This window comes from Podarcis muralis, chromosome 8 (assembly GCF_964188315.1).
Source record: "Podarcis muralis chromosome 8, rPodMur119.hap1.1, whole genome shotgun sequence".
Taxonomy (NCBI): Eukaryota; Metazoa; Chordata; class Lepidosauria; order Squamata; family Lacertidae; genus Podarcis; species Podarcis muralis.
This window is the reverse complement of record NC_135662.1, coordinates 52,557,681-52,569,779: the sequence shown is the minus strand read 5'-3', so window position 1 is coordinate 52,569,779 and position 12,099 is coordinate 52,557,681. Positions and strand designations below refer to the sequence as shown.

Below are 12,099 nucleotides of genomic sequence, written 5' to 3'. Positions count from 1 at the left end.
GATTATCTGTACAGTGGCACCTTGGTTTAAGAACAGTCCTGTTTAAGAACGATTCGGTTTACAAACTCCGCAAAACCAGAAGTAGTGTCCTGGTTTGCAAACTTTACCTCCGTCTAATCCAAATGGTGGAAGGGCACCGGCAGCAGGAGGCCTCATTAGGGAAAGCACGCCTCAGTTTAAGAACGGTTTCAGTTTAAGAATAGACTTCTGGAATGGATTAAGTTCATAAACCGAGGTACCACTGTACATGAGAAATATCTTATATGAAACAGGCCTATGCCAAGAGGTGGAGTCCAGCTCTAAGCTGTGGCCCATGGTACACTATGAATGGGGTGGATCCTGAGTACCAATGGATACTGATGGGAAAGCTTGAAAAGTTGTTAACTCAGTGATACTTACAATGATTATAACACTGAGAATCTCTGGATCTATTCCTGAGGATTTGTTGAGTGCATTACACAGCTGTGGAATGCTGTGGCATGAGTTTTTCCTTCCATACATCTTTACATATTGTGAAATAACTCTCTGCCTTTTATGGTTTCTGCGCTTGCATTATCCCTGTGATATTCTACTTAAATGAGAGCTTTAATAGAATCTTGGTGTATCTGTCCTCAAAATGGCTAAATTAGTCTACTGGCTAATGGAGAGATGATGTGCTCAAACCAAGTCATTTACTTTGCAGGTAAGCCCAAGAGCTCACAGACTCAAGTATCTTGTCTGAATAGTAGCCCTCCACTCAATGTCTAAAAGATTCAATAATAGATATACCTCAAAATTGGTGAATTCAGCTTTCACACTTCTATATACAGAAAGGGCAACAGCAGCTTGAGAATAAATGGCCTCTAAACCTTAGTAGTTTGGTGTTTAAAAAAGCAATAAACCTGTAAAGAATAGGTCAGAGCAAAGCTGGCCCTCACATGGCAGAGCTGAGAAGTTTCACAAATTTGGAGAAAGACATTTCTGATTAGAGACTAGGAACAATTTATTGGGAAGACAATACTGCTAACCTCACCATCCTTCCCTACAAGGGCTGGAAAGCAATTGGAATGCTACCAAATATCACAGCTGTTCTCTATCCTATTAGGAAGAACATCATAGCTCACAGGTAGAGATCATGCTTTGCATGCAAAATGAATATAGAGACATTGATTGGAGAAAACTCTGACTAAATTAATCATTGTGGGTGTTCCTTTAATTTATTTTTGTTGTTGTTTAGTAGTTTAGTCGTGTCCGACTCTTCGCGACCCCATGGACCAGAGCACGCCAGGCACTCCTGTCTTCCACTGCCTCCCGCTTACTACATGTCTATTGGCATGGCACACATCTGCACACCACACAGCTGTTTTCTGCCTGTCCCCTGCCCCCACCCACAACAGTTTTTCCACCCTCTTTGAGGCTGGGAGGCAGAATAGCATTGTGAAATATTTGCTTATATCCTTCTGCCAATCTCTTCTACTTAATCTGCATTCAGTTTGCATGGGTTGCCTGTTATCCCACTGAATATACTGCATACAACAGGGGAAAATATAGATTGGATGGATTGTGCTGTGCCACATCTTTGAAATTTCTTGACATTCTAGCATAGGAAACTTCAGTGTGCTGCTCTGTACTGATGTGCAAAATTCCCATGAGGGAAATATTGATGGTGATCTCATGCACATTGTCTGGTTTAAAATTCATGAAGCACGTTGCTTTTCAGTCATGCTTCCTCCATGCATTATTTCTGCTTGATTCTGTAGACATATCCACACAACGCCCCAACCCACATCCTGCCATGGCTTTTCAGAATAAAATTCATCTTATTCAGCATCACATAGACACCTGGATGCTATTATTTAATGGTGCTCCTTAATATTTGAGAAGAACTTGGTGAAACAGAGGTATTGGGTAAACTAGTGACAATTTTAGTGACTATTAACAAAGAGATCTACAGCAACTCAGCTGTGTGGGAATGAGCCAAAGTAGGAGTTGGCTATTGATATGACCCAGCCAAAAGCCCATTAGCAGTGTAAGGCCAGCCTGTCTCTGCCACAACTCATGGACATGTTAGCTGCCTTCTGCTTGTTCTTATTTTCTGATCTACACAGCTACAAACTACAATCCAATGCCAATATAGAGTTGGATGCAATCCATGCCTATATAGAGTTGGATGCAATCAGTATGCTGATGACACCCAGCAATGTTTCCCTTAGTCATCTGAGTCAGATGAAGCCATGCAGAAATTGATGCCTGGCCACTGTAATGGACTGGATGAGGGACTGGATTGAGACTGAGTATTTGACACAGGAACCTCCAACAAACCTTGCTATTCGAAAACATGCACAGAACATAGTGGATGAAAAAACTGAAAATAAAAATGTTTTTGCTCTTGAGGCAAAACATCCAAATGGACCTCCCTGCCTAGCCAATAATAAGCAATTGATAATTTGTTTACCTTTCAACAGTCCCCAAAAAAATCTTTCCCTGAGGGTTAGTTACTCTCCCTTTGTTTATTGCATCAAAACTTGTGGATCAGTGTATAGCACAGATCTGGAAGTCCACATGACTGGAGGCCCAGTGGGGGCAAGTCTTATACGTGTGCCACAGACTTCCTTAAAGCAGTATGGCCCATATTTCAGCGAGTATGTTCTAGCACGTTATTGTAGATAGCTGATTAAGACTCTCCCAAGGAGGTGAGCGAATGACCTTGTATCAAATTTGGTGGAACAGTTAGTAGGTCTAGATCTCCAGACTTCATCAGAACATTCATATGAGGCATGGCTGTGAGGATCCAGGTGTGGGGCAGCAAGTTCTAATCTGAACCAGGGTCAGTCGCTATAATCTCATATTTTTTTGGTTGGGTTTGGGAGCAGATAGAGTTTCCTTGATTTTAATTCTGTTCATGAGAATCTAATAGGGTGTCTAGTAGTTTCTGAATGAGTGAAGTCCTTTTTTTCTTTTACTTTAGCAATGAGTTGTAACCTAGTTTTATCCTTACTGGAAGCATTGAACATTGTTGATTATTGCAGTCTCTACTCACCACATTTGACCCTTTCCATTTTCAGATTAGGTACTGGTAGTTCAGTGATGGCACACTATTGCCACTCTTCACTGAACTAATGCATTGATGGGATAAGACAAAAATGGATGTCCAAATATATGGGGTGGTACTCAACTAAATAATAATGGCTTCTTGGCCTTTTGGCTGAGATCAAGTGTAGTATCTGTTCTTATCAGTTTAACAATTATGTGACTGGAATGACTTCCTCTCCTCTCTCTGTGCACCCCTTGATTCTGTTTTGGGGGTTCCCCTGACCCTCCAGAGCAGATCTAGGCATTGTGCTGGGCATGGAGAGAAGGGAGCATCCTGTTGCACAAGAAGAAGTTGTTCCATTCATGCAATTATTTAGCTGGATATCACCCAAGAAGTGTCCATGAGGTACTATTATTGAAACTCAGTAGGGCGCTTCCTAGGTTTCTAATATAGTTACTGACAGCATATTAATTTTCTAGGTGGCAGGGGAGACGAAACTGGAGGAAGAGTTTATGAAATGGTCATAGAGATAAATAGAGAGAGTGTGTGCATTAGGATGAAGATAAAATTGCTTAAGACAGTTTATTGGAAAACTCTGCCAACTGCCCAAGGATATTCAGCAGGTACTTGAGGATTAGGGTGTTCTGTCGGAAGCAGAAGTTAGGCTGATGATGGCTCTTGGCCAGCTCCATAACTGTAACATTAAGATGGCTAAAAAGGAGAAGAAACCAATACAATTTCCTCAACCCATGTGTTTTTACCAAGAATGATAGAGAACCAGATGCTACCTTCTGAAAAGTGGCACTTCCAGAAATAGCATCTGTCCCTTTGGCAAAAATTTCAAGCGATTATGAAGCCACCCTTTGAATTGCCTCTGGGTTTGTATCTGGCACTCTGGTCAGAAAAACACTTGGTTGAACAGCCATTTATTCAGAGATCATTTTGAAAAAACTCAACAGATTTACTTTATTGTTCTTATGTTGAAAAGCTCCTGCTTGAAATCTCAGCAATATCTGGTGTGTGTGTTAGGACTCTTTACTGAGTCAATGCACGTGCCAAATGGGCCTTGAACCATTTTACTGTCTGGCAACTGAAGCCTTCTTTCAAGCTCACAAGCTCCTTTTCATATTGGTATTTGAATACCAATAGGGTTTGTCTCTGCTGCAGTGAAATAAACTCATTTTGTACTCAATAAGCTTTTATTAATTGAAAAACCATTTTTAATGCCTCCCATGTCAAGTCCTTGAGACAGTGTACAACAATAATAAAACACATCTCAAAACATTAAAATATACATAGGAAGAAAAAACAACTGAAAAACCAGTCTAGAATTAAAATCATAATCTATGGAGATTGAGTGCCAGCAAAGGCCTGGGAGACCAAATGTATTTTCAAGAGATGCCTAAGGATCATTAATTTAGCAAGAACAGGGAGAAGGTGATTCCTTACTATGGGTGCCACTGCAGAAAAGGACCTCCCTCTAGTCACTGCTAAATTCAACCATTTTGCAGGCAGTTTAGCCTTACCATCAGCCTAACAAAGACCAACATTCTGAGTCAGGATGTCACCAGCACTCCATGCATCAACACTGGTGACCACACACTTGTGGTGGTGGACAATTTTGTCTGTCTGGGTTTCACCATAACCAGTAATCTCTCCATTGACACTGAGCTGGACAAGTATATTGGCAAGGCAGCTCTGGCAATGGCTTACCTCTCCAAAGGGTATGGGAGAATGTGATGCTAACGTCCAATAGCAAGATGAAGGCCTACCAGGCTTGTGTGTTGAGCACACTGCTTTATGGAAGTGAGTCATGAGCAACTTACAATTGTCAGAAGCGATGCCTCAACACCTTCCACATGCACTGCACCAGAAAGGATTTGGTCATCACATAGCAGGAAAGAGTCTCAAACAAAGATGTGCTCTCCCAAGCCCACATTCCCAATGTGTTTGTGTTTCTGTCTCAGCAACGCCTACACTGGCTCATAGAATGGAAGATGTCATGCTCACAGAATGGAAGATGGCAGGATCCCCAATGACTATAGGGAGCTGGCTTCAGGCACCAGGCCCATTGGCAGACCAACTCTGGAGTGCAAATATATGTCTGGAAACATTACATGAAGTCTGGCAACATCAACCCCGCCATATGGAATCCCTTGCAGATGACCACGGTGCCTGGAGACAGACAGTCAGGTCATGCATCCATGGCAACAACCAGAGGAGGAATGGCCATTGGGAGGAGCACAGAGAGAAGAAACACCATGGTGCATCTGCAGCGGTACAACTGGACACCTTCATCTGCCCCAGCTGCAACAAAACATATTTTCCTGTCTCAATCTCTATAGCCACAGCAGGAGCTGTAACTCTCCAATGGTTTGACTTCACCTTTGAAGGTGTACTCCTCCAGTGTCTCCAAGATGTCTCTGATGCCAACTCTAGCAGCTGATAATCGTACTCCCATAGGTTGTGGAATAACCTCAGCAGCTGACTGGCATGATTGTGTAGTGAAATACAGGAAAGAGTGTTTTTAGGTTAATCTGCCTTAACGTATTTTTTCATTTAATCTGCTTAGAGGTTGTTTTTACAATCAAGCGGTCTACAAATTTTATGAAATGAACACCGTAAACAAAAGGTGTGAATATATGTAGAAGTCATGTTTTCTTCTTACTTCTTCTTCTTCTGCAGTGTTGGAAGACTAGAGGGTCTCATTAAAAACATTTGTTGAAGCAGCTCAAGAGATGTAGCATTTTGTTTCTTTGAGACAAAGTTAAAAAATTTATTGTATTCTTGCTAGCACCCTCCCTCCTCATTTGAGACATGGAAAATGAATGAGCCAAAAGGCCTATTTAGATATTGCTTTAGACTCAGTTGTGCCATTCCAACCCTTTCTCTGCACAGTAAAAGAAGGACTATTGTCGGATAACTGAACAACAACCTGAGCAACAAAAGGTTATTACATGGTGGTGCAGATGTAAGAAATATGGGCATATGACAGGCAGAACGATAATATTTCCATGCCCCCAAAACTAATAGAAAAATCACTTTTTGAATGGTGTTGTCATTTACAACACCTTTTCATGTCTGTTGCGCTTACACCAAATGACATGAGTGTGTGGTTTGTCTATCTCCAGTGAAAATGCCTCCTGATTCTTTTCAAACATAATTTGTCTTTCTGTGTGTTTGGTGCAGTTTTGTTTGTTCTTTATAGAAGTTAATAAACAGAAAACCTGTGTGCATTTTCCTGATTAAACCCTAATGAACATTTATATGCAAATTGCATGTGGGCTTTGGGCATTTGGCAGGTAGCCAGAGAAGCACTCAGTACTAAAAAGGATTGTTTTTTTGTTGACCTGCATTAATACAGAAGATTTTTCAAATGTTTGAACTGAAAGAAAAATAGAGGGGAAGAGATAGTATTAAACCGTAATTTTCTTTTAATTTAGGGGGATGGGAAAATCAATTTTCAGGCTGATCCCTTTGGATGTGTTGAATGTACACTTGGTCTTTCCTCTAGATCTGCCTTCCCCAACTTGGTGCCCTCCAGATGTTTTGGACTACAATCCCTATCATCTTCAGCTGGCACATGATAACTGGGCCTTATGGGAGTTGTAGTCAAAACTTCTGGAGGGGGAATCAGGTTGGGGAAGGATGTTCTAGGCATACTTTCCCCTCCTTGCTCCTAAGTTGCCTGCATACTGTAAAATCTTTCTAGGAGCTTCAAAAGATTTTTCCTGCTGTTGTCAACCAATGTTTGTGGGATTTTGTGGGGTGTATATCAGTCTTCAACAGTAAAAGTGGAAGGGGGCAATGCACTTTTTTTGATTCCTGTTTTCAGCACTGCTGAAGCGGATTGATTTATGCTTTTCTAACAAGGATAACTGCAATTTTTGTGTGGGAGAAAATCAACACAGTGCACCAAATTCTCAAGGTGCAGAGAAAGGTAAGCAGAAAGTTCAGCTGCTTGGCAGCAATCCTACATAATATATTTAAATATCCTCTGTCTTGCTAAGAGTTTTGTTGGTACTAAACAACATATAAATCCTCTGGAGCTACATACAATAATGTATTATTGATAGTTTTTATAACTCTTCTGCTTGCTTCTAGGTAACTTTTTATGTACTATAACCGACAACATCCCTCCCCTCATCACTGTGATTGTAACATATGTAGGAACATAGGAACCACTCAATTAGTCTATCTAGCTATGTATTGTCTACACTTATTGGCAACAGCTCTCAAAGATTTCAGACTGAGTTCTCTCCCCAGTCCTAGGTAGAGAAGCTAGTGATTGGACCTGGGACATTCTTCATACAGATGCTCTACAACCGAGCTGTTGCTCTTCCTCCTTCACAAGAGAATTAAACACGAACACGAGTCTTCTCTTCTTGCCTTTATTCTGTTGATCTTTCTCAACCTAATATGAAAACAAAACTCCAGTCTTAGCTAAAGTGGTGTGGCAATTTTAAGGGCCAATGCTTTCATATGAGATGCATATCTTTTATTTCCCCTCCAAAAAGAATCTGAAACCAGAAGTATGATCTGAATTTTCTCAACTTGCTGAGCATTTAAAGATGCCATCTGTATCGCTGCAACAAAAATGCAATGCTAATTAATCATTGTTCAACTGGCTTTTCTAACGAGCAAATTTGACTGAACACAAACAAACATCTGACAGATCCAGCCCCTCTGAGCATCATATTAGTATTTATTTAGTTATTTAGTGAGGTGCTCAAGGCAGTCAACATCATGAATTTAAAAACAATAGCCAATATATAATATAAGCTATAGCAGCAGTTTTTACAATTCCAGCAGGAGCAGATAACGTAGGCATCATGCATGCTGAAATATATCATTTTCAGGTGGTGGCTGAAGACTAGAAGGGGGTTTTCTGGGTTAGCTGGATCTCTCAGAGCACGGCATTTCACATCTTTGATGGATGCCACTACCAAGAATGCTCTTTCCCTTGTTCCAACCAGTTCTGACAACAGTGGAATATGCAGAAGTGTCTCCTCAGCTGTCCTGAGAAGATAGGCAGCATCATATGAGGAAATATGCCCTTCAGGTATCCTGGTTCTATTTTATTTAGGTCTTTAAAGGATCCAGAATATTAGCTGAAGCTAGTTTCCATTGATATTGATGAGATGGGAGTCATGACTAACTTGTCCCACTGATTTCAGCAGAACCTAAGTTCAACTAACAAAACTTACCTGGGAGTAAGGGTCCATTGAACACAATACTATTTACCCCTGAATATACATGTATATGACTCCACTGTCACTTGCTATGGCATTATTAATTTCTGAAGAGGATTGTATGTTGACACCTGGCAGAAATTACATATTTCATAAATACTCTAATGTCTTAGTGCTTGATCCTCCAGACAAAATCAACAACCATTTACTGAACTAAAATTCAAACAAATGGATGGCAGAAGAAGAAGAGTTTGGATTTGATATCCCGCTTTATCACTACCCGAAGGAGTCTCAAAGCGGCTAACATTCTCCTTTCCCTTCCTCCCCCACAACAAACACTCTGTGAGGTGAGTGAGGCTGAGAGACTTCAAAGAAGTGTGACTGGCCCAAGGTCACCCAGCAGCTGCATGTGGAAGAGTGGAGACGCGAACCCGGTTCCTCAGATTACGAGTCTATCGCTCTTAACCACTACACCAAAGGGGGAATTCAAGTTCTACTCAGAGAAGACTCATTGAAATTAACAAACCTGACTAATTTGGATCCATTAATCTCAATGTGTCCAATCTATGTCAAACTTGGTTGGATGCAGCCTATGGCAAGGACTTCCTTCATTACTTCTCGATGCCCCTGAAGACTGTAGGACATATTTTTTTAAAAAAGAAAAGGTGATAATGATCATTAATCTTTTATTTTCTAGAACCAATAAAACAACCGTCTTTATCTTTCTATTTGTTCATGTACATATCAGGAAACTTATGAAGGAATGGTTTCAAATTAGTTCTGGGTTTGCTCTTTTTTTCGTTATATGATAAGTACGTTCCCAGTACGTTCCCAGTACGTTTCCGAGCACAATTCAAAGTGTTGGTGCTGACCTTTAAAGCCCTAAACAACCTTGGTCCAGTATACCTGAAGGAGCGTCTCCACCCCCATTGTTCTGCCCAGGCACTGAGGTCTAGCGCCAAAGGCCTTTTGGCAGTTCCCTTGCTGCGAGAAGCCAAGCTACAGGGAACCAGGCAGAAGACCTTCTCAGTAGTGGCACCCGCCCTGTGGAACACCCTCCCACCAGATGTCAAAGAGAAAAACAACTACCAGACTTTTAGAAGACATCTGAAGGCAGCCCTGTTTAGGGAAGCTTTTAATGTTTAACAGACTATTGTATTTTAATATTTTGTTGGAAGCTGCCCAGAATGGCTAGGGAAATCCAGCCAGATGGGCGGGGTATAAATTATTATTATTATTATTATTATTATTATTATTATTATTATTATTATTATTGCAAAACAATAGCCATTTCTGAAAGGTTCATGACAAAAACAGGTTGGTAGTTTGCTATTAGAAGTCAAAGGGAGTGAGAAACAAAATGGTTCTGTTTTAAGGTTCCAACTTGCCGTGGCTTTTCCAGGACATTCCATTTCATGTGCTCTTCACCATTATCTGCATTCTGTGTCTGTTGAGCATGCTCATTAGTTCTCACTGGAATCTGTTCCTCCCCCACCAGGCTTTCTACAGATATTGTGGTTTTCTTGAGCCTGCTGATGCCACTTGGGCTGATGCACCTGTGTGTGGGTGGTGCCATTTTGACTGCAGGGGGATCCACACTTGAATAAAAAGTTTGTTATTAGACTTTAGGTTGGGGAAGAAAGAATTTTGGGGATTCTGGAGAGAAGCATAAGGATTCACTTTCCTTCATCATCACATGAATAAGAAAAGCTACTGGGAAGGTGGCCTCCTGGGTGAAACATGAATCAAATGTTAAAACATAGTACATGCTTGCAATAGATTTAACTGAATAAAGAAAAAGACTTTAATGACACAGAAAGAGAGATGATAAGTTGTCTGTCAAAAGGCCTGTGTGCTTATAGATTTATTGCTGCTACTCGCATATGTCAAGATCAGCTAAGCAGTTCCAATGTGGGGGAATGGGCCATCTAAAATACTTTTTCTGGAGGCATTTAAGCAGATGCAAGATTCCTGTTCTGAGCAGGTCTAGATGACTTTCAGAGTAACTGCCAAGTCTATGATTCTCATATTTATTTCTTCGGAATGCATATAAACACACAGGCACTGATTTCCTAAAAATCCTTCCTTTCTCTACTGGAAACATTTAAAATAACTTTTAGGAAGCATAATTTCCCTTAATGATCACACCATTTAGCAGCAATGGTAAAGAGTTGCCAGTTTAATTACCAGTGCTAATAATTTCATTTATCATCCCACAAGTGGTATTTGTAGTTAGTGACAGATCAATCTAAGCAAGACTCAGGACCAGACTTCCTCAACCTCGGCCTTCCAGATGTTTTGAGACTACAGTTCCCATCATCCCTGACCACTGGTCCTGCTAGCTAGGGATCATGGGAGTTGCAGGCCAAAAACATCTGGAGGGCCGAGGTTGAGGAAGCCTGCTCAGGACTGATTCTTAGGCTATAGTCCTGCTACAACTTTTCACTTGCTGAAAAGTGTAATAAATAAATAAATAAATGCCTTTTTTATTTTAAAGCTGGGGGCTTCCTGGGACTTAATTCCAGTAGTGCCCCTTTCTTCTTCTTTTTTTAAACTACAGATGGACCACAGTTTAAAGCAGCAACATCACTACTGTTGGTGAACTAGTGAGCTGCATTATGTCATGACGTAGCATCATTCTGGAAGCATTATATATATATATATATATAGAGAGAGAGAGAGAGAGAGTGTGTTGGTGGCCCTATTAGTAAGGGACCATGGCTCTTTCATATGCAACAGGTCACAGGTTCAATCCCTGGCATCTCTACACAAGACAGGAGGGGGAGAAAACCCCTGTCTGAGATTCTAGAAAACTGCTGCCTCTCAGTGTACATCAGGGGTGAGGAAGTGGATCTGGCCATTGGGCAAGATGCTGGTCTCATCTATTTCCCATGGGTGTGGCTGCCCATCTGTCAATCTCCTGATGGCACTAGAGAGTTCCCATTAGTGAATAGAGGTGGATGGAAGGAAACAGATTCAGAATCATTTTTTCCCTTTGACAGAAATGGGTGAATTATAGATTAAAGCCTGACAAATTGCTGGCAGATAAATGTGGGGGCTTTTCTGCTGGATACCTCTAAATTGTGAACCTGTCCTTCCCTCCCCCCTAAATATGGAGATCTCTAGCCTTTTTTATTATTTCTGGTTAAAGTTGGATGAAATTTACAAACAAGTTTGCCCTTTCCAGAGGTGTGAATCCTGCCAAATTTCAGAAGAATAGCCGCAGTAGTTTTATTATAAGCCTTGTTAGTCTTGCCCAGAGTGTTGATAATAAACTGATCCTTAGTGAAAATCACTGTGATGATTCCTGTTTAACATTGTTGGGATCCATATCTTAGTTAACTGTTTTACTGTTCTGCTGGGACACTTCCTGGCAGCAAGTGTGCCAATGTTGGATTCCAAGGTCAGCATTTCCATTCCCTGTTCTGATTTCTGATGTGTTAGCGAGGGGCGGCCATGCCTGCGAGTAAGCCACTCAGGTGCAGAGGGTCTTGGCTGGGGAAATTATCTTGCATGCAAAATTGAGATTTCCTATTTGCCTGAAGGTACATTTGCTTAAAGTGAGCATCCTAATTAGGAGATCCTTCAGTACTTATCCAAAGGAAGGTGAGAAGTACATGACACAGAGTCCAGCTCAACAGCAAGGTACATCAAGCAAGAGGCTATTTTTAAAAATACTATCCAAGAGGACCACCCTATATTTCAGTTCTTTTTTTTCTCTTAGCTGTTCAGCCAATAAGATGTGGAGATGAAAAGCTTCCTCATCCATTAAAAAGTCTATTGTACCTTTTTTCTGGGATGGGAGAGAGAGCAGTCTTTCTGGAAATATAACTTTGTCATGCTGAGTTTTCTTCATTTATTTTTATGTTGTCTGGGTTTACTAGACACATTTAA

At 40.9% G+C, this 12,099-nt stretch overlaps 1 pseudogene; it reads left to right on the top strand.

Annotated features, from left to right (window-relative positions):
* The first annotated feature begins 3,164 nt into the window (after positions 1-3,164).
* LOC114601437 (U2 spliceosomal RNA) lies at positions 3,165-3,269 on the top strand (annotated as a pseudogene).
* The last annotated feature ends 8,830 nt before the right edge of the window (positions 3,270-12,099 follow it).